The following is a 21,426-nucleotide window of genomic DNA, read 5'->3' as shown; positions in this document are numbered from 1 at the left end:
TGGATGTCCAAAGGGACTTAGGGGTTCAGGTACATAGATCATTGAAGTGTCATGAACAGGTGCAGAAAATAATCAATAAGGCTAATGGAATGCTGGTCTTTATATCTAGAGGACTAGAGTACAAGGAGGCAGAAGTTATGCTGCAGCTATACAAAACCCTGGTTAGACCGCACCTGGAGTACTGTGAGCAGTTCTGGTCATCACACCTTCGGAAGGACTTATTGGCCTTGTGGGGAGTGCAGTGTAGGTTTACTAGAATGATACCTGGACTTCAAGGGTTAAGTTACGAGGAGAGATTACAGAAATTGGGATTGTATTCTCTAGAGTTTCGAAGGTTAAGGGGTGATCTGATTGAAGTTTATAAAGATATTAAGGGGAACAGATAGGGTGGATAGAGAGAAACTATTTCCGCTGGTTGGGGATTCTAGGAGTCGGGGGCATAGTCTAAAAATTAGAGCCAGACCTTTCAGGAGCGAGATTAGAAAACATTTCTACACACAAAGGGTGGTAGAAGTTTGGAACTCTCTTCCGCGAACAGCAATTGATACTAGCTCAATTGCTAAATTTAAATCTGAGATAGATAGCTTTTTGGCAACCAAAGGTATTAAGGGATATGGGCCAAAGGCAGGTATATGGAGTTAGATCACAGATCAGCCATGATCTTATCAAATGGCGGAGCAGGCACGAGGGGCTGAATGGCCTACTCCTGTTCCTACGTTCCTAAAATGCAATTGCGGAAAACAAATGACATATTTTATTGATTCTAAGTGAGTGAGATTCCCCTGAATGAAAATGGGGCATTGCTTGTTTTCCTCCGTAATTAAAGATCTGCTCATGAACCTTTTGGAATGTGTGGCTTTGAAACAGAATGGCCCAGAAATTGCTCCGAGCGGTGACTCAACAGTGCTCGCCTCTCCATAGATTTATACTAACCCACTAACTTACCGTGGTCCTTACTGGGTGCACTTCCTCTAATAGGAAGTGAAGGAGAGCGCAGCGTTAGTTCTTGTGAAGCCAGCACCCATGGGAGACGCAAGAGCAATGATCGCTCCCCTCGACCAGTCAGATTTGACAAGCTGCGAAGAGTTCCTGCAAGCTGGAAAGGAAAATCCAGGAAGTGAAAGGTACAACATTAAAATCATTTGTAAAAACAGTTATAGACAGCGAAAAAAAGGGAGGGTAAGAAATAATCAAATTAAATAAAAGAAACAGAAGGAAAATGTGGAAATTTTTTCAAAAATTTTTTAATTAAAATTTTTTTAATGACCAAAAAGTATTAAAATAAGGAGTAATGAGACTCCACATTTTAATAAGTTAATTTTTAGTTGTTTGGCAGTTGTTAAAACGTAGTTTGGAACTGGTATTTTTAAGTGTACCTGTTTTGTGGCGATATTAGTTACTTTCCAGCTGGGCAGAAGAGCAAGTTGGCATGGGTCCATTGATTCCATTGACTTCAGCCGGTGATATCCCTTTAATGTGAAGCTGTCATATGAGCGTTATTGAGCTCGCTGTTGTTTTTTAAGTAATTTCTGGCCCATGATTTCATTAGTGGGTCATTAATTATGGAGAAAAACTGGCATTCTCTCCTTTTTCATTAGAAGAGGAATTTCAAGTCTCCCAGATTCCTGAAATCCTACATGAAATCTAGATACCCGAAATCCCATATAAGGTGCTGCGAGTTGAAATACTTGACTTTTTAAAGCCTGTATCAGGTAACAGATTTGAAGGCTACAGAACTCCTCTGGGTAATTGCTTAATGCTCAGAACAAAGGACCTAATCCTAAGAACGCAACTTCAGTGCCAACTTTCTGTTGTTCATTTTACCACGAGCTCGTTAAGTCACTATTTTTAAAGTTCTTCTCACTGCTTTGGCATGAATTACGATATCATTATCAAAAAAATATTTTTCGTGATGTTCGCGTTGTTATGTCCACATTGGGAGAGTCTAAGAACAATGGGCGCCAGGGGGTGAATGAGCTCCAGCTTCCAGCGCGTTGGTTCACCATTGCTGCAGGGAATCCCAGCAACCTTTACTTCTTGTAGACTGGCAGTTGTATCAGAATGACATGTTAGAAACTGGCACCAATATAACTTAGGGCATTATAAAAACAGCTATGTAAACATGTTGGAAGAAGTTGGGGCTGTTACAGGAAAAACAAAGCAAATTCTGCTTTTTCCTGTCATCAAAACCTTTAACAAAATGATACAGGCATGCCGTAGTAGCATTTTTGATACTTGTAGTACACTTGCATATTTCATATCAGCACTATTGTATAAAGTATTAGTTTTCAATGCATATTTCCGTATTCATGCCTCACAAGGAGTATCAAAGATACAGTTCTACAGTCTGTTTTTAATTTAATCTTAATTACTTGCCAAAATTCAAACTCAACTTCTCTTTAGTCGCTGAGATATATTTAAATAATATTGATGGTATTTCTATACCTATAGTTATGGCAAGTGAATTGGTGTGGTGTGTCATCTCATGACAAATCCAAGAATTTCTGCACTTGCTGCATGTAGTGTGATTTACTGCTCGAGTATCTCAGCTTTGCATAAACAGCCCCAGAGGCAATGAAAATGTTGGCTTCTAAACAGATCGGAGTGATAAAAAACATTACTCGCTGCAACAAATCACTTGTCCTACCTACACTGTGGTCAGTGCTTCATGTGCATGTGATTATGAGCCTGGGCTGCTAGAGCCTGTGGCCCTCGTCATACTCACACATCCCTATGTGACGGACTGGCAGCTCTAAGGGTAAACAAAACCTTAAATCACAACAACTCAGAGTGAGAAAAGAAGTGAAAGCAGTTTTGTTTTTTCCAAACTAGGGTTATTTTAGGAATTGCTTTGCAATATGGATTTTAAAAAGAAAAACAGGAACATCCCAGCCTTTCTATCGCTGACTGCAGAGACCGGGTGATGGTGAAGTAAATGAAACTGTTTACATCTTCGCAACAGTGCAAGAGAAAGTAAATGATTTATTTCGGGTGTCAGGATGAGTTGCAAAGCCTCCTAGCAGTTTGGCTTAATTTACACAAAGAGCAACCAAACTTTACTGCTCAGGGCAAGTGTATAGACATCGACATTTGCAGCAGATCCTAGCCAATCCCTTTAATTGTATAGCCAGAAAAAAAAGCTGTGAACAGTATTTTGGCTTTTTAACAGATGACAGTTTTAAATCCCGCGATTGAAAGGAAATAATATGCAGTTAGCAGTAATGGAAAAGCTGGACAAGCAATTCATCTAAAAATGGAAGAACTAGCTGGGTCAGCGCAATGGCAATCTTAAAATTGAGCTGAGTGGTGTAAATGCTCCTCTGGTGAATATAATAATTCTATTGGCACACATCCAGTGTCTATAACCCTAATGATAATTGGCCTGCTACCGTGTGACATTAATGTTACTGGGTCATGTTAGTGGGCAATAGAATAAAGGAAGATAGAAAGAAAGATATACAAGAAAATTATCTCAGGCCTTTGATCCACTGGGAGTAATTTTGACTTTAGATGATAGCGTAAAATGGGCATTATCAGCCTGGCCGCCCGTTAAACACCTCTCCCGATTTTCGTTTCCATTGACTTGAGAGGTGTTTACCGGGTGGTAGCCGAGCCGATATGGTGCTTTTTCCACTGTTGTCTAAAGTCAAATGATCCTAACTGACCTTTACTGGTTCTGTCGGGTTGACTCTGATTCCAATGAGCCACTTACGGCTCTCGTCAAACTGCCACAACACCACAGATCTGCCTCAGAACCCACAATTCATAAGGAAAATTATAAAAGCAAAATAAAAGCTACAAAGTTATCATTTAAATATTGCTTTAAGACGAAGAATTCTCAAATTGCATTCATGAACTTGGGGTCATATAGTAGGTTATGACTGAGGATTAGAGTTTGATTAAAAGATTCAGTCTATGGTTTCATCCTTCAATCAAGCTGCCTGTTCTTAATTACAACTCACTGTAGCTCTGCAAATTCATTATCGCTTAAATAGTACATTATAAGATTACACAGTTAGCATCAAGTGTAAAGGTACAAATGAAGATTGAATTAGCATTGGTAAAGCAGCAGTTATGATGTGTTTTATTGTATCAGCCTAACGGTGTACAGGGATGGAGTAAAGTTGGCAGTGTACATTATAGTGTAGTCATGGAATAGAGGTTTCAGTGTACAGTCATGGAATAGTGTTTGCAGTATACAGTCATGGAATAGTGTTTGCAGTATACAGTCATGGAATAGTGTTTGCAGTATACAGTCATGGAATAGAGGTTTCAGTGTACAGTCATGGAATAGTGTTTGCAGTATACAGTCATGGAATAGAGGTTTCAGTGTACAGTCATGGAATAGTGTTTGCAGTATACAGTCATGGAATAGAGGTTTCAGTGTACAGTCATGGAATAGTGTTTGCAGTATACAGTCATGGAATAGAGGTTTCAGTGTACAGTCATGGAATAGTGTTTGCAGTATACAGTCATGGAATAGAGGTTTCAGTGTACAGTCATGGAATAGAGTTTGCAGTATACTGCCATTGAGTAGATCGCAGCGCACAGAGATGAAGTAGAGTTTGCAATATACTCTACCCCCAACACAAAAAGAGTGAAAATGAAAGAAAGAATATAGGTACGAAAACATAAATAGGAAGAAGGTATAAGAAAATGAAATTAAGTAAAAAAAACTGAAATTAAATGGACTTCCCTGAAGCTGATTTCAATGCTGCTGAATCCTGTGGATGGTATAATGTGAATCCTATGCTGTCAATCAATTTTCAATCTTACTAACCAACTAAAGAAAAAAAATCAATGTTTTGAACTCTGGCCTTTAAAAGTAGATGGGGTCTACTGCCAGTTTATGAACTAATTAATCAACTGGCAGTTGATTTGCATATTTGTCTATTTGCCTGCCACATGTTCATTTTGCTTCTTTGAGGCTACGCTCACTCAGCCACACCTTTACTAAAAACACTAAAACTCCTGCTCCTTGCAGGCAAACCATGATGGACACACACCATGAGGTAATTGGGCTTCAAGGGTCATTGTTCACAATAAAACAGTTCCATGCTTCCACAAGAGAAAGTTGGCATCACGAGGCGGGTTATGTATGAAAATAATAAGGGGGTTTCAGTGCGCATCAAACAATCTGTACATGAAGTTGTGTGACTACCAATTAAAGGCTTGCTAAAGTTTACCTTTAGTGTTCAATTTTCATATTAACCAGTTTGTATAATTCAAACTGCTGATGTTTAAACAAAGTTCACTTGAAATAGGAACAACATTCTTCAAGTGTCAGTTTTTCATGCGTGTTGCTGTTCCTACCATATGTTTGAGGTTAAAATAATTGCTCTACAAAGCCAAATGTACAGTACAGATGTTAATAGATGCAGGAGTGTGCACAGAGTTGCTCACAGCAGACCTGTCTGAATTTGCTTGATTTGTTTCCAAATTGCATTTCACGAGAGTTTCTTAATATTTGTAACAAATTGCTACGACCTAATGATGCAATCAGTAATAAATTGCAAACAGATACAATGTTAACCAACAATGTTTGGGCCCCACCCCTGTACTCAAACAATACAGGCCTTTAATCAAGATCGCTGGGATTTCTTTTGCATTCACAAGAGATATCATGTATGGCTGAAGACCCAGTGTGTAGGTGCACTGTACAGTGTGGCAATGAGGGCAAGGGATTTTTGAGGCACAGCATCCTTCAACCAATCCTACCAACAGCGCAAACTTTCTTGTCAGTTTCTCTGCTCACCAGCATTTGAATTTTAAACAGCAGAATGGTTTAAAGTGCTGGTGTTCTGCCTCCCTCAACCTGCCAAAGAGTTACAAATGTTGAGAAAGTCTCGTGAAATGCAAATTCTAGTAAACAGAAATCCATGGCAGGGTCTGAAAAGGCCTGGATGAATTCCTTTTAGGAAAGGAGATATGCAGCTATTAGAGCCAGAATCGCAATGAGGAAACTAATGGGAGTTTGGAAGGGTCGGCTACATGGATCAAAATGGCCGTCTCATGCTCAAAATATTATTATGTTACTACACATATTGGGAATGAAATAGATTCAGGTAGTTCAGTTAGACATCAAAAATACCCAGCAGCCTTTGAAAAGCATTAGGTATATAATAATTATTTCCACAATCTAATACTAATCTATCCTCATCTATGGTGTCTATCAAACATGGCCTATTTCAGACCTGAAAGACTCAGTTCACTCCTCGGTTCACAAGCACACAAGATAGGTTTGGGTGAAGAAAGTTGTTTGGCCTATTTGGCCTCACCCTTCCAAACTATCAATCCTACTTTGTTCTCATTAAAGCGACTGGCTGATTCTTAAATGAGTGCAGTGACCTGATCCCAACCAATTCTTGCTGGCAACCTGTCCTAGCTGTTGATCTGCTATAGAATTCATTTTGTCACTTGGCTGCAAAAAATCCTTGTGCATCATGTGAATTATTGGGAGTAATTTTGACTTTGGGTGATAGTGTAAAATGGGCGATCAGCCTCCCGTTATACATCTCTCCCGTTTTTCATTTCCATTTGACTTCAGTTCGCCTGAATCAATATCGCCTGTTTTACACTATCACCCAAAGTCAAAGTTACCCCCATTCTTTCTATGTATATAAAAAAAGAATCAATCATTCAGAGTTGCGTGAATCACATTAAGGGACACAGCATGCACTGGGATACCTGTATCTGAATCCACTCGGATTCCTAGTGAACTATTGCAGAGATTGTGTCAATATTTTTCTTATTTAATTGTAAGAATGGTACATAGTGTTCAATGTATTTTTACCGTCTAAAGATATGACTGGATAGGACAGTTGAGCCAATTTGACATCATATTTGTAGCTAACATAATCCACATCTTTATTTCCATATTAATTTAATAAATCTGTTTTGAAAATGCAACATTGCTCTTTTATCCTAATTTTTCCAAGGTTGAAACTCCTTAGTTAACTCCAATTTACCTGAATTCAACCAGCAAACACATTTCAATATTTTCACACCCAGCGTTCGTGTCAATACCATTATGAAGTATATAATGAATTGGTCGCTGATTACATTATCATATTTATAGAACATTAACTAACCCTCCTGATTACATTAATTAAATCCATGAACAGACTTATCAGGGTCATTGTCCATGGGTGACTCAATTTACCCTGACCTTTCATATAATCCTTTCACTTCCTTTTGTAGGCTATGCAGCTTCATTTTACTTGTTCTGATATGATTGACTTAATCCATTCTAATGTGGCATCATAATAATTTGTATATTTTATTACTCCCCCAATATTTAAATATTTTCGCACTAATCCTGGGTCCTCCTGCATTAAATGTTACTCCCCTTTGAATTGGGAAGGGAACTAGCATGCAGGTCTCTGTCAATGCCACTCTGAAATAGGTTGGAAGGAGATGTAAGATAATGATATTAACAATATTGGAAAGCATGACTGCGCACAATGTGGCAAATTTTCTTCAGGGGAACACATTTCACACTCCCATTAGCAACCTGAAGAAAATATTCCCAAATATAAAGCTGCCTTGCCGTGGTGATAAAGGTGGGGACAGGAGATAAAAGGAAGGAGAGGTTCAGGAAGGATGAGAAGGTGGAATTATTGGTGGTTGAGATGGCAAAACATGAAAAGAAATGTTTTTTTACAATAAAAGATGTCACCCAAGCAAAAGAGTTGTATGTATTTTGGGTGACTAAATACCACCTTAAAAGTTAAGAGGATCTGATATTTGTGTAGGGACGTTAAAGCGTTCTGTCAGGCTCGGGAATATAGCCTAAATTCTTAGGAATGATTGGCGCTGATGGAGGAAACAGCAGAGGTTGATTTTTGGGATGGATGGGGTTTAAGTCACAGCTTCTAAATTACGAGAAGGGTAAGTCAGCAATCAAAATTTCCAGCTTTCTTAGCCATTATTCTTGCTCCATAATTTTATTTAGGTCATTCTGTTTCTGGATAAACTGTGGTAATAAATAGAAGAGATAAAATGATATATGCAAATGAAATGCATATTTGAGGTGGGATTCAGAGAGTAGGGATAAAGGGAATGTACACTAATTGGTGGATGTGACAAGTGGTGTTCCCCAGTGATCTGTATTGGGGCCTTAGCTTTTCACCTTATACATCAACGACTTGGATGAAGGAATAGAGAGTTGTGTATCCAAGTTTACAGAATGACACTAAGTTAGGAGACACAGAAGGTTGTGTGGAAAGGAACAGGAAGTTACAAAGGGACATAGACCGATTAAGTGAGTGGGCAAAACTCTGGCAGATGGAGTTCAATGTGGGGAAGTGTGAGGTCATCCCACTTTGGATCCAAGAAAAACAAATCAGAATATCTTCTTAATGGCGAGAGACTAGGAATTGCAGAGGAGCAAAAGGATTCAGGTGTTCAGGTAGACAAATCACTAAAAGTTAGTGCACAGGTATAAAAAGTAATCAAAAAGTCTAATGGAATGTTGGCCTTTATCTCAAAGGGGCTGAAATACAATGAGGAATAAATTATGCTTCAGTTGTACAGAGCCTTGGCCAGACCGTGTCTGGAGTACTGCATTTAATTTTGGGCGCCACATTTCAGGAAGGATAGTTTGGCCTTGGAGGGGATGCAGCGCAGATTCACCAGAATGATACCAGGGCTTAGAGGGTTAAATTATGAGGACAATTTGCATAAACTTGGCTTGTATTCCCTTAAGCTTAGAAGATTGAGGGGTGATCTAATTGAGGTGTTTGCAATGATAAAGGGATTCGATGGGGTAGATACAGAGAAACTATTTCCTCTGGTGGGGGATTCCAGAACAAGAGGACACAATCTTGAAATTAGAGCTATGCCATATAGGAGTGAAATCAAGAAACACTTTTGCACACAAAGGTTAGTGAAAATCTGGAACTCTCCCCCCCAAAAGGCTGGGGGGTCAATTGAAATTTTCAAGACTTGGCATGCCTGGCGCGTGTACACAAAAGGTAAATCACCTGAACCTGGAAATATGGCCTTGGTCCAGCAGTAAATCCCCCAACTTATGTTGTAGGACATGTGAGGGGGGGGGGGGGGCAGGAAAATCAGCTCCTGTATGCCTTTTTAAACTCCAATGTAAAATCCACCAAAGAACAATCATTGAGTTTCTCTGTTCTTGGTATCTGTTCTCAATGGTGGGATTGAGATAGAAAAACACCCCTAACCCTCCTTTCTTCCCCGTCAGCACAAATCACTGCATTCTCAAACTCATGGACTGAAATAAAAAATTCCATCAGTGTACTTGGCAACCCTGATGTACAATGGAATCATTATCTCAGTTCAATGGTTGAAAACTCATCTCTCCTTGCCAACAACAGAAACCTGAACGCTCTGCATGTATTCATTGGAGGAATCATTGAAACAGCGCTGTCCTGTTATAAAGATTTAGAAAGCAAGGATGGTGCTCATGCTTTTAATTTTGTTTCATATTGCTGTATTTGCTCCAAAAATTATAATTTGGTAATGGTACATATATAATTACTACACACGCAAAATACTTATCCACTCGCATTTTACTTTAACATTATTGAATTTATTGAGACCTGGAACAGCTGCAATTTAAAATTAAAATTAATAAACAAAGATGTACATGTAAAAATGTCTTCTTATTTTGCACTTAACTGCTATGTTAAAATGCAATTAGAACTTACGCAGAGCAAAATTGGCCAATGCCTTTAAATCTATACTCCGTCTGATTTGAAAAATCCTACGCAAAAATCTGCTGGATAAATGAGAACTGATAATGGCTTCTTTTGTGTGCTGTGAATGTTTTCAATCTGTGAATAGTCTGGTAACATCTACCAGCTTCACCATTTCTGAAAGAATTTGATCTTTGCAAAATGACATGATATTAGTATGCAGTCTTTTGAATATAATTGCATAACAATGAGTACAGAGCCATAATTTCTGATGGATGGTGCTGCAATCAAGCTTCCATTCATTAGTGTATGGCTCATAATTATCTTCACATCTCTGGACTCTCATATGCGTCAATCATGACACAGCACTGCACTCATTTCAAACAGCGCAGTTCATATGTCATGCATTAACTTAACTGTACTTTATGAAACTGATGCTAATAAGTGCCGCAAGTGCAGGGTAGCAATGATTTATTAACAAATCTGTACAGAAGCAACATACTGACTATTTTAAGGCTTTGTGTACATGATGTTTATTTCAGTAAAGTTACTTTTTTGTTAATGGTTGAGATTTCTTGCATGAGTTTTACACCAGGTACAGTCATTGTAGTTAAATGCTTATTTTATTACATTGGATTTACATTTTAAAGGCAGCAATTAAAATTGAGGGCTGGACATATCTTCAACTTCTTGAATAAATGTCCTCTTGGAGAAAGTTTGCCTCCATTTGTTCCGACTCTGTTGTACTCTGTGATAAATTATTTTTTGTTGGCCCATAATTTTGCAGATTCTCAACATGTTATAGTTTCTTTATACACAATAAAGCTGTTCGAGGTCAGGAACACTTACCTCTGTGCTCAAGAAGGCCCCTGAACTTTTAGCACACCATCAGAAGATTCCAAAGCTTTCAGAAACAGGATCATTCCCAATCGTAATGGAATAATGGAATATTTATAAAATCAAAACTGTTGCCAACAATTATAATGATTTAGTTCCATCTTAGATTGTAATTTCTGTCGTGGAGAACAGAATTAAGTTCTGTGCATATATTTGAAAGAATTTCAGAGATTTTAATAGTAAAAGAAAGCACAATCACCATAAATGATTACTTTAATTGACTGCCCAATATTTAGTCAAACAATAGCTTACCTGGGGAAATTGCAGCGTAGACAGGTGTATAGAGATGTGAAGATAATTCTGAGCCATGATATGTTATTGCTATAAGGTTACAAAGGGTTAACTCCCAGAGGTACAATACTTTTTAAACTTAAAATTTAGAGCCATTTGGAGTACTAATTAAGAAACAATGTTAAATTATTGTGCACATCCCATAGCAGTTTGTTTTCATTCATTGTGCTCGGAAGGGGGGTTAGCTGAACAAACATGCAGATGCCATAAGGTTTCACGCAAAGGGAGTGGCTTTTCATTCAAGGGGGTAACTTTAGCAGCTCAGCAGACTGATCCCCAACACCCAGCATTGAGGGAGGGTCAGATGACAGTCTTTGTTTCTCTCTCTTCCTTTCGAAAGGTAGTCTGAGGCAATCAGAGACACAAATAAATCTTGCTCTCTGTTGATAAAAGAGAGAGAGAGATAGAGACAGTCCAGGTCTAGATATCAACAATTACAGCCCATGACAGAGGATGCTAGGTGCCAGTTAGCTCAGGGACAGCTAACTTCTACATGAGTGTAGCCTATAATAAGAGTCACATATTTTGATTTTTTTGGTACATTGAGCAATAAGGAATTGATTGAATCTCATTGCGAAAATTGTATTCTGTTCATTTATTTATTTTATACAATAAACCAGTTTGTAGTTAAGATTTGTCACGCTAGCGTACTTTTCAGTCCACCTTCTGTAAAGTCAGGACAATGCAAGAAATAGCTCGTACAAAATCATAGTATCCAGAGGCTTTATGAGAGTACCATAGAGCAAGTGTCATCTTCGCCACCATCTGCATGGAATCCCCAAAGCTGTGAGGGAACAAGTGTTGATCAGTGTTCCCTCATGAATGCTGTAACTAGTGTCATTGAAACCTTGAGCACCCTTTTGCCCAAGGCCTGGATTGGACATATTGGGTGACTGGAAAGAACAGTGACAGCAGGCTTTACTCACACCCTGTGGACTACTCTTATGTAGCCTGCTGTGTACAACCCATGGGGCATGGCAGGAGAAGGGTCTGATGGGGCAGCTTCCTCTCATAGTGGCCAAATAATCTTCCACTGCAGCCAGGTCCCTCAAAGGACTGAGGAAGTGCATGAATATTGGAAAATCCCACCAGCCATTATGCTGTTGGATGTGGTTCCAGCTGTTGCTGTTCTTTTCCCAGAGAATAGTGAGCCTCTGCAATACAGTGCCAGCTGGTGTGGTGGGTGCAGGCTCTGTATGTCTTCAAGAGGGAACTGGACCGGTTCTTGACTGGGGCAGAGATCGCATCATATAGAAGGTAAGTGTCTTTATAGATAACACTTAGCCCATGTGATCTCCTCGACTGATTTCGATCACCTGTGGGGGTTTGGAGAGGAACTGTCCAGAGTATTTTCCCCTTATTGACCCTGGGTTTTTTTCTGCTTTTTTGACTCTCCCGGGAGATTATGGAGGAGGGGGAAGAGGGGGTGGGGGATGGAAGTCTTTAGTCATGATGCTCCAGCCATCGTGAGTGTGGGTCAGGCTTGATGGACCAGCTGGTCTTTCCCTGCCTGTCCATTTCGTATGTTTGTTTGTTGCAGGGACATTGCTTTCCAATGTTCAAGGCCACAGCCATCCCAACAGGGCTACACCACCATATCATAACCTACCACCAGAGTTCCTCTCCCTAATCAGGGAGCACATAGACACAGCTTTAGGGTAGAAGTAGGAGAAGCACTCCTTATAGAATCAATAAAGGAAAGCATATTACCCATATAAATATCATTAAATAAATATTCAGCTTTCCATTTCTCCATTATATGGACAGTATCTGTTGGGTAGGGTTGTAGAAAATGGAAAAAGGGAGTCTGCATGGCATCATCACTTCAGCAACATGGTCTCACTTTAGACTATTATAAAATGACTTTAAAATATAGTTTGTTACAAGACAAACAGATGAATCTATGAAGTTGAGTTTATTATAAATGAATGCATTTCTAAAAGTACTCCTCACCAATGAACTCAGCTTTGAATAATTTCATTTCAATAATGGTTGTGCAAATTCTTTTGAAAATCATTGATGGGAATTTAACAAATTGCACAAAATGTTTTTTTTCAGTGCTGGAACCTGGGTCTGAATCTGGCCAAAAATAAAAGTCTTCCCTCTCTCAAATGAAAGTGGGCATTAGTGAATGCAAATACACAAAGCTCATCACTAAATTGGCTTTCTCACTTACATAGGCAGCAGGAATATGTGTATACTGGGAATATACTTCTGAGGCTGATGTCACATCACATTGTTGGGACAGGGTAGAGAAGGCTTTCCTCCATATCTAACCCATGCTGTTCCTGACTTAAAATATTGACAAAAAGTGGGAAAATATTTACTGCCCTCTCTCAAACATCTTCTTTCTTTTAAACATTTTTCAGAATAAATTACACTGTGATTTTTGCAGTAATATTCCATATTTTCTAAATAGTCCAAAAGTGTACCCTAGTCATCCAAAGATTTAAGGTTGTTGCTCACACTGTAACGAAGTATTTGTTGGTTACCATATGGCAAATTCACAACAGTCTGTCATAGTTAATGAATATGTCTGTTCAACATGTCGAGGTCTGGCTTCCTTTCAAAGACAGCAGCACTGTCTTCTACTTCAGGTTATACAAAACACATGCATTTTGACTGGGATCCAAAGTTACAGAATTTCAGTGGTCATTGTTTCTGTTAATCAGAGTCATAAATCTCAGAGGATGACACCCTTTTCACAGCTATATTTGTAGTCAGGATACAGTGCACCTTCTTATTCCTGCTGATTATACATCACCATGATCTTTGAGGGAAATAATATCTCAAAACTTACAGGAAGGGAGTTAACATAAGGAAACAGAGAGGATCAATAAAAAAATCTTTTTTGGAGCTTTTTGTCATAGAGACAGTTCACGCTGTGCATCCTCTATTGTTAATACTTAAACTGTCAGGCTTCAGAGGAGAAAGTGTTTCCTTTGCAATAAATCTTGTGCTGCCCCTTCATTTTCTTCCCATTGACATTAGGTGTTACCCTAGTTGTTTTCAAAGGAAGGCAGAATGTTTATGTAATAGCCCTCTAAGACCTAGGTATATCTCCAAGGGTATATTAACCCTTTGAGGCTTGAAGTAGTATTTTGGACAGTGCAATTGTGCATTATTTGGAGCAATAGTACTAAGTCCCAGATTAACAGGATATGGGTTTGCTTTATGAGCCACATGTGCTGAGTTGCTGATCTCAGCTTCGTTACAATGGAAAGGTAATCACCAGTGAGGTGCTACCTTACTGTGGACTAATTATTTCAGACCAAGTAAGAGGGAAAGGAGGAAAATACTTTAAAAGGTGGGAATAATGCAAAGGGAGAATGTTCTTTCTCCAATTTATTTAATTCAGAAAATTCTGCAAATCAAAAATTATTCAGAAGTTCCTTATAGTTCTATAACTTTTTTTATTTGTTCATGGGATGTGGGCTTCGCTGGCAAGGCCAGCATTTATTGCCCATCCCTAATTGACCTTGAGAAGGTGGTGGTGAGCCGTCTTCATGAACTGCTGCAGTCCGTGTGGTGAAGGTTCTCCTACAGTGCTGTTAGGTAGGGAGTTCCAGGATTTTGACCCAGCGACAATGAAAGAACGGTGATATATCTCCAAGTCAGGATGGTGTGTGACTTGGAGAGGAACGTGCAGGTGGTGTTGTTCCCATGTGCCTGCTGCCCTAGTCCTTCTAGGTGATAGAGGACTCGGATTTGGGAGGTGCTGTCGAAGAAGACTTGGCGAGTTGCCGCAGTGCATCTTGTAGATGGTACACACTGCAGCCACGGTGCACCGGTGATGAAGGGAGTGAATGTTTAAGGTGGTGGATGGGGTGCCAATCAAACGGGCTGCTTTGTTCTGGATGGTGTCAAGCTTCTTGAGTGTTGCTGGAGCTGTACTCATCCAGGCAAGTGGAGGGTATACCATCACACTCCTGACTTGTGCCTTGTAGATGGTGGAAAAGCTTTGGCGAGTCAGGAGGTGAGTCACTCACTGCCGAATACCCAGCCTCTGACCTGCTCTTGTAGCCACAGTATTTATGTGGCTGGTCCAGTTAGGTTTCTGGTCAGTGGCGACTCCCAGGATGTTGATGGTGGGGGATTCAGCGATGGTAATGCCGTTGAATGATGGGGAGGTGGTTAGACTCTCTCTTATTGGAGATGGTCATTGCCTGGCACTTGTCTGGCGCCAATGTTACTATTCTGCACTGAAACCATACAGAAATAATATTAGCAAATGTTGGAAGAAAAGCATTGAAAGGACAATGAGAAATGAAAATTGTAAAGAGTGGGCAGCAGTTTGTATTGACAATCTTATGTTAAAGGGATGAAATCACAATATTCAGAAATTTTGGATAAGCTTAGATTTCAGAACATTCAGAGAGAGCTTTCTGTAAAAACTTATTCCGTCCATTTAGCAGCAGACATTATAAATTAAATTCTGTTTGTTTGTTATTGCATTCATGCATGGATATATGATACACAATGTTACTTAGGCCCAGTAACTAAAAGCATGTTATACAATGAAAAAAGTCATTGGAGTTGCACCTTATCACATAGGAATTCTAATATATTATGGGAGTGTATTGAAACAATCAGGCCGCACCACTTCTTATTGTAACTCAGTACAAAGCTGAGAAGGATTCAAAACTGTGAGTCAAAACATCCTGAAAGAGATTCCACACAGTGCTGAAACCAGTTATAAGGTGGGAACCCAGTGTACAATATTGCTTATAAAAGCCCAACTATAAGTGAAAGTTGATAATGAAATACCAGAACTAGTCCATCTCTGAAGATCAGCCTTGACCATCAGGGATTCTAAGGGCATCAACTGAATCTGAGGCATCCTCAGGAAGAACCTGCACTAACACCAACAAAAGGGAACACACTCCGTCATGACACAATCCACAGCATCTTCATGCGCAAAAGAGCTCTTAGTCGCAGTCTCTGAGGATGTGGAACTCCCAGTAGAGGAAGCAAAAGTAGGTACATCTTTCAGAATCTGAAGGAAACAAAGGCCAGAGGGACAGGAAGCATGACACAACCTCCTTGCCCCTACTAAAGCATCAGCAGGACGTGGAAGTAGGGATTAGACTCCAATAAAATCAGTGCTCTGCATGCACTGAATTACACACACTGACGTGGTTAATGTGTAGGTTGGGTTCAATCAGGCATGCTACATTTGTATGGCTCTGGAAATGATTTGCATGGGGTATTAGATTCTTCTTTGCTGGATTTCAGTCCACTCTGCAGTTACTACAGTTGACATGAGGGCTGGATTACATTCAGTTCTGAGCATTGATTCAGTTGCTAACAGGCATGGCTTGCAGCCTGTGTGGCATGTAGGACTATCAGTCATTTGGCATGTCATCCAGACTGGTCTCCAGGTGAGTGCCTGGAAACTCTGCTAATCACAGTATTGTTTGGTTGGAACACCTGGAGGAGTGGGGTGCTTGTACTGGAGGCAACTCCAAACAACCTATCCTTTACATAAGAAAGCATGAAGCAAGAAAAGGTAATTCAGTACCTCAGGTCTGTTTCTTTCACAGACCATGTACATTCTGCTTGATCATAGACTCAGCCCAGCCATCTCACCTTCTCAGAAAAAGTTCTGCACAGTTTCTTCTTGGTAAGTCAAGCAAAATAATAGCGGTGACCATGCTTTTGGCAGGACTGTGAATGACTGCTAGTGATTAGCAAGAGTGTCTTAAGTGCTCCCACCAGGCCTGCAGAGACCAATGATGCAACTTTGCAATTGCTGGCCTGGTCAGACCTTTCCCAGATATCGGCTAAATAGTTACAAACAACCATTTCAGGAGGTGGTTCCACAATTACAGAATCATCCTCATCATTCTTCTCTGAAGCTTCTAACAGATCACTATCTTTTTGAAGGTGAGGTGTCCAAAACTGCACACATTAATCCAAATATTGTCTTACCACTGATCTATACAAGCTTAGAATTACAGGTCTTGTTTGACTACAATAAAATGCTTTTGAGGTGCAACCGAGTTGATGATTGGCCCTGTGGATAGTTTCACATTGACTGGATAATTTTAGTGAAGGATCAGTAGCAGTTTTCGTAACTGGTCACCATTCAATCCTAAATCCTCCCCATTGCTAATGTTCATTCCTACACTAGGGATGATTTGAAGGGAACGGTACTGATGGAGTGCAATTTTCAATTATTTCTTTTAGTTCACAGGATGTGAGTATTGCTGGCAAGGCTGCATTTATTGCCCATCCCTAGTTGCCAACGGATGATGCCGGTGGCTTTTCCTTGAACTGCTGCAGTCTTTGTGGCTCCTACAATGATGTTGGATCAGGAATTCTAGGATCCTGACCCAGCAACGATGAAAGAATGGCAATATATGTCCAAGTCAGGATGGTGTGTGACATGGAGGGGTACTTGAAGGTAACGGCGTTTTGGGAAGTGACGGTCTCGCAGCCATGATTTTCCATCCATTAAAATGAATGAACCACAAATCATGGGTTGGTGCCTGTGATTTGATGAGCTGTGGCCCCTGCAAGTGCCACTGTCCACCGGGATTGCGGAATCACCCCTACTGTGTACGCATTTTTCTTGTTCCTTGTTCTAATGTGCATATCTTTGCATTTAACTATATAAAAATCCAGCCGCATGTCTTAGCTTATCACATAGTTTGGCCATAGATCTTTGATTGCTAACAACTTAACTGCACACACAATTTAATACCAATGTAACATTGCAATCTGCGCCATTCATCCATGTGTGACTGACATTCCCGTGGTCTCGATAGTGCTGGAGCCTTTTTTTTATCATTTGTGTCCAGACTTATCCCTAATACCTTCAATTGCTTTCCTAAACAAAGATTTATCCTGTTTGTCTTTAAAAAAAACTTAATTGACACAGCACTAATCTCATTTTTAGGCTTTCCAATTTTGTCTTTGTGTTCTTTACCCTGTGAACACAATTTGAGTTAAATAACGTCTTCGTTTTTCAACACTTTATTCGATCATTTGCAACAGCTGCAAAGTCAGCAACATAAATCAAATTTAGGAGAGAAGGGGTTAAATATGGAGAGACAAAAATAAGCTGGTCTTGCACTAAATTTAGAGTTGACAGTTGTGTACTTGACAGATAGGAGTTTTGTTTCAGACTCAGAATGCCACCCAGAAGTACAATTGTACTGATCGCATCAACAATAAGAGCAGCACAAAGCAAAATCTGCTTCTATCCCTGGGGCATCTTGTTGAAACTTAAAACAAATTTATGTTGCTGAAATGGTTCAATAAAGCTTGTGAGACTGGACATGTAGGGGATAAATGATGACAAGTGGTGATTTACTGAGAAATATACTGCATGATGTCATTGTAAGCCAGTCACTGCAGAACGTCTGCTTTAGGTGAAAGATATAAAATCACTGGGGTACGAGCAGTTGCTTTTACATAGATTCTACCAACAACAAAATGAGACTAGGGAATCGCACAGTAATCAGCACATGATTGCAGGACATCATTACATGGAAAATGGAGCTGCAGTATGGTAGATTAATTCCTTTAAAAAATCTAAAATAAACAACGTGTGTTATCTTGTTTAATCACAGTTCTCAAACATGCAGCATAATGGTGATGACCTTACGAATCCTTCCAGAGTCTAATTGACAATCAATGGGTCTAGCACAATAATAAATATATACGGGTCTGTAGCCTTGATATTTATGCAACATACAGCAGCCATTTAATTCCTCATAAATGTGAGGATTCCTGGCATTACTCCTTAGATATACTATTGAGTGACATCAGCCTGCCTAAGACCTTGAGTTGAAGGGTGTTAGTCATGTAGTAACCAGGTCAGGAGGTGATTTACTTTTCAGTAAGCCACTATCTCAAGTCATGTCTCCAGTAAAGCCATGCTTTAAATATCTTAATGATTAAAAATGTCAATTTAGATAAAAAGCAAGAACATAAGTGACTGGTTACATACAAAACTGTGCATAGACTCTCATACTAACAAATGCAGTCAACACTGCATATATTACATAGAATTTACAGCACAAAAACAAGCCATTCGGCCCAACTGGTCGATGTTGGTGTTTATGCTCCACAAAAGCCTCCTCCCACTTCTCTTCATTTAATCCTATCAGCATAACGGGTGCATTCGTGCTAGTGTGATTTGACCGCTCTCCACGCTGGACGGTAAAACCGTAATAGGTTGTAGCAATGAAACAGCGTGTCGTGGTCCAACATAACCAACAGCACATCTGCACCGAAAACCACATCTGGCCGTCAGGATATTTCACTGCATGTAGTGGAAATATTTCACATGCAGATTTTTAAAAAAATCAGACTTGATGGATAACACCTGAAGTCTCCACTCTCCAACTGCCTCCTGTAATTGTTAACAGTGCGGACAGCTGATTGAAGCTGCCTGAAGAAATTACTTTGCCTGAAATCAGTGGAGTTTTTAAATCGGTAAGTACAGGGGATTAACACATTGGGCGAATCATCATCATTTGGTTTCTCCCATGGAGGTGCGAAGAATTTATTGAGTGGCATGAAATAGTCAGCCGCTTAATACTTTATAAGTGGCGCCTTTATAATCGACTGCTCTGGTACTGGCGAAGGGTTGGTGCTATTTGCCCGATATGGGCCGCGGCCCATGATAAACATGGACGGTGTAAGTGGTGAGGAATAATAATAATAAATTATAGATTATTTGAATATAAAGTATATATAAATGGACTTTTATATATATATATATATATATAGTTGACCGGAGGTCACCGGTTACGGTTACTGGCTTAGTACAAAGAGGAGAAGAGTCAATTCTCTCTTAACTCTCAACTCGCTTTATTCACGCCGTTAGATCATATATATATAGCGTATACATCTGGTTAGATTTAGACATGCAATTTGCACCAGGTTATACAATTTTATACCCAAACTAGGATCTAAACGCACACCCACTAGGTTTCTCTGACACTCCCTGAGTGGTCACAGAATATAAAGGATAATACCCGAAAAGGAGAGCTGACGCTGGCCAGGCGTTCCGTTCTCTCTCTTTCGACGTCGTCTCTACGTCCCTGACGTAGGTTCTTCCACTTCCGCGACGGTTGGTCTCTGGAGTCTTCGCTCTGGCTCCACGCCCCAGATTCTTCATTCTTATTCAGAATCTTATCTCTTCAAGCTGTGCTGTCTCTCCTGTTGGTTTAGGCTTGCTCGTCTAGTCTGTGTCTTCTCCTTATTGGCTCTGTCCCAAGGACTTAGGTAGCATTACCTCATTACTCCTTTTCTAAATAAGGACTTGTGTCTTATCACATCTCCTTTGTCTTTCACAAAAATTAACTAATTCAAACCGGTTCCAGCCAGCTCAGGCCAGCTACTGAACTCAGGTTACTTCAGTTCAAAAGTTGCTTTTGCCTGTGTGTCAGCAGTTCGGAATAAACTCAGTAGTTTCTGCAGCCCCTGGCCAACAATATATAAATATATATAAATAGCGAATGAATTAATTTAAGAATTAACCATGTTGTCTGTGTTATTTCCTTACACTCATTTGTTGCACATTTTCAGGTGTTGTATCCAAGTATATTTGACTGCATGGAGAGGGTATTTCTCTTGAGTGGCAATCCTCTTTTTCCCCCCAAAAGAATGCTTTGAATAAAGATGTTAATTTTTGCTGATGGTAGCAATTTCTGTACAAAACTGGAAAGGGACAGCAGGTCTGTTGGTACCTGAAAGAGAAAGATAGGTCAATTTTTCTGGTGTAACTCTTTCCAGAAGTAAGACAGCCAACATTAATCTGCCTTTCTCTTTTGAATGCTAACATGCCCATGTACATTTCCAGCATTCTTCAACCTGAAATGTTAACTCTGTTTCTTTCTTCACAGACGCTGCCTGACTTGCTGAGCGTTTCCAGCATTTTCTGTTTTTAATTTGCTTTTGATCCAGCATTTTCTGTTTTGTTGCAGCTTAATGTATTGGGGATTTTTATTTTAGGGCCTTGCTCTAAAAGAATGACCCCTAAATATTGCAATACCTACATTCCTGTGATGTGTGAATTAATGTGCGAGGAGGTGACAGGTAGCTCCAACCCTTCCTATTGGAGCTAGGAATGGTTTTGGTGATAACTAGTGAAAAAACTAAAGTCTAGAAGTGATTGTTTACAATGTTAGAGGACAATAGCTCAACATATTTGTATGTTCAAACACTAATTAGCAAAATGAAGAAATCATTCCCTTTTTATAGCAGGAATTTAACTGCATCCCATAACTGCTGTCTGGTGAGAATAATTAATAGGCTAATTAGCTAATTAATAAGAAATCAGAGACCAAAACATATGAATAATTGTGAGCTCAAATGATGAACACATTTGTTAATATAACTAACTGACACAATTGACTGACCATGTTGTTTAGACAAGTGTAAGCCAGACCATACAGAAGCAGCCTAATTCCATAAAATGAGGGTCCAAGTCCAGTACTAGGGGACGAAAGGCCAACCAAATAATCTGTGCACGATTTCATACAAAAGCTGGCAGTGCACTCAGTGAGAAGGGTCAATGCAGCTGTAATAACATCTACAGGTTTTAGGATTAGAATAA

At 39.6% G+C, this 21,426-nt stretch overlaps 1 long non-coding RNA gene across 2 annotated transcripts in view; it reads right to left on the bottom strand.

The window, feature by feature from the left end:
- Positions 1-19,670: 19,670 nt before the first annotated feature.
- The window catches only part of LOC137300414 (uncharacterized), a 58,722-nt gene continuing 56,966 nt past the window's right edge, over positions 19,671-21,426 (bottom strand). For both annotated transcript variants that reach the window (XR_010958083.1, XR_010958082.1), the window contains one exon: positions 19,671-20,557. This is a non-coding gene — a long non-coding RNA (uncharacterized lncRNA). The remainder of the gene's footprint in view (positions 20,558-21,426) is intronic.

Source organism: Heptranchias perlo, chromosome 31 (genome assembly GCF_035084215.1).
Source record: "Heptranchias perlo isolate sHepPer1 chromosome 31, sHepPer1.hap1, whole genome shotgun sequence".
In the NCBI taxonomy this organism is placed as follows: Eukaryota; Metazoa; Chordata; class Chondrichthyes; order Hexanchiformes; family Hexanchidae; genus Heptranchias; species Heptranchias perlo.
The sequence above is the reverse complement of the archived record's forward strand: the minus strand, read 5'-3'. Positions and strand labels throughout refer to the sequence as shown.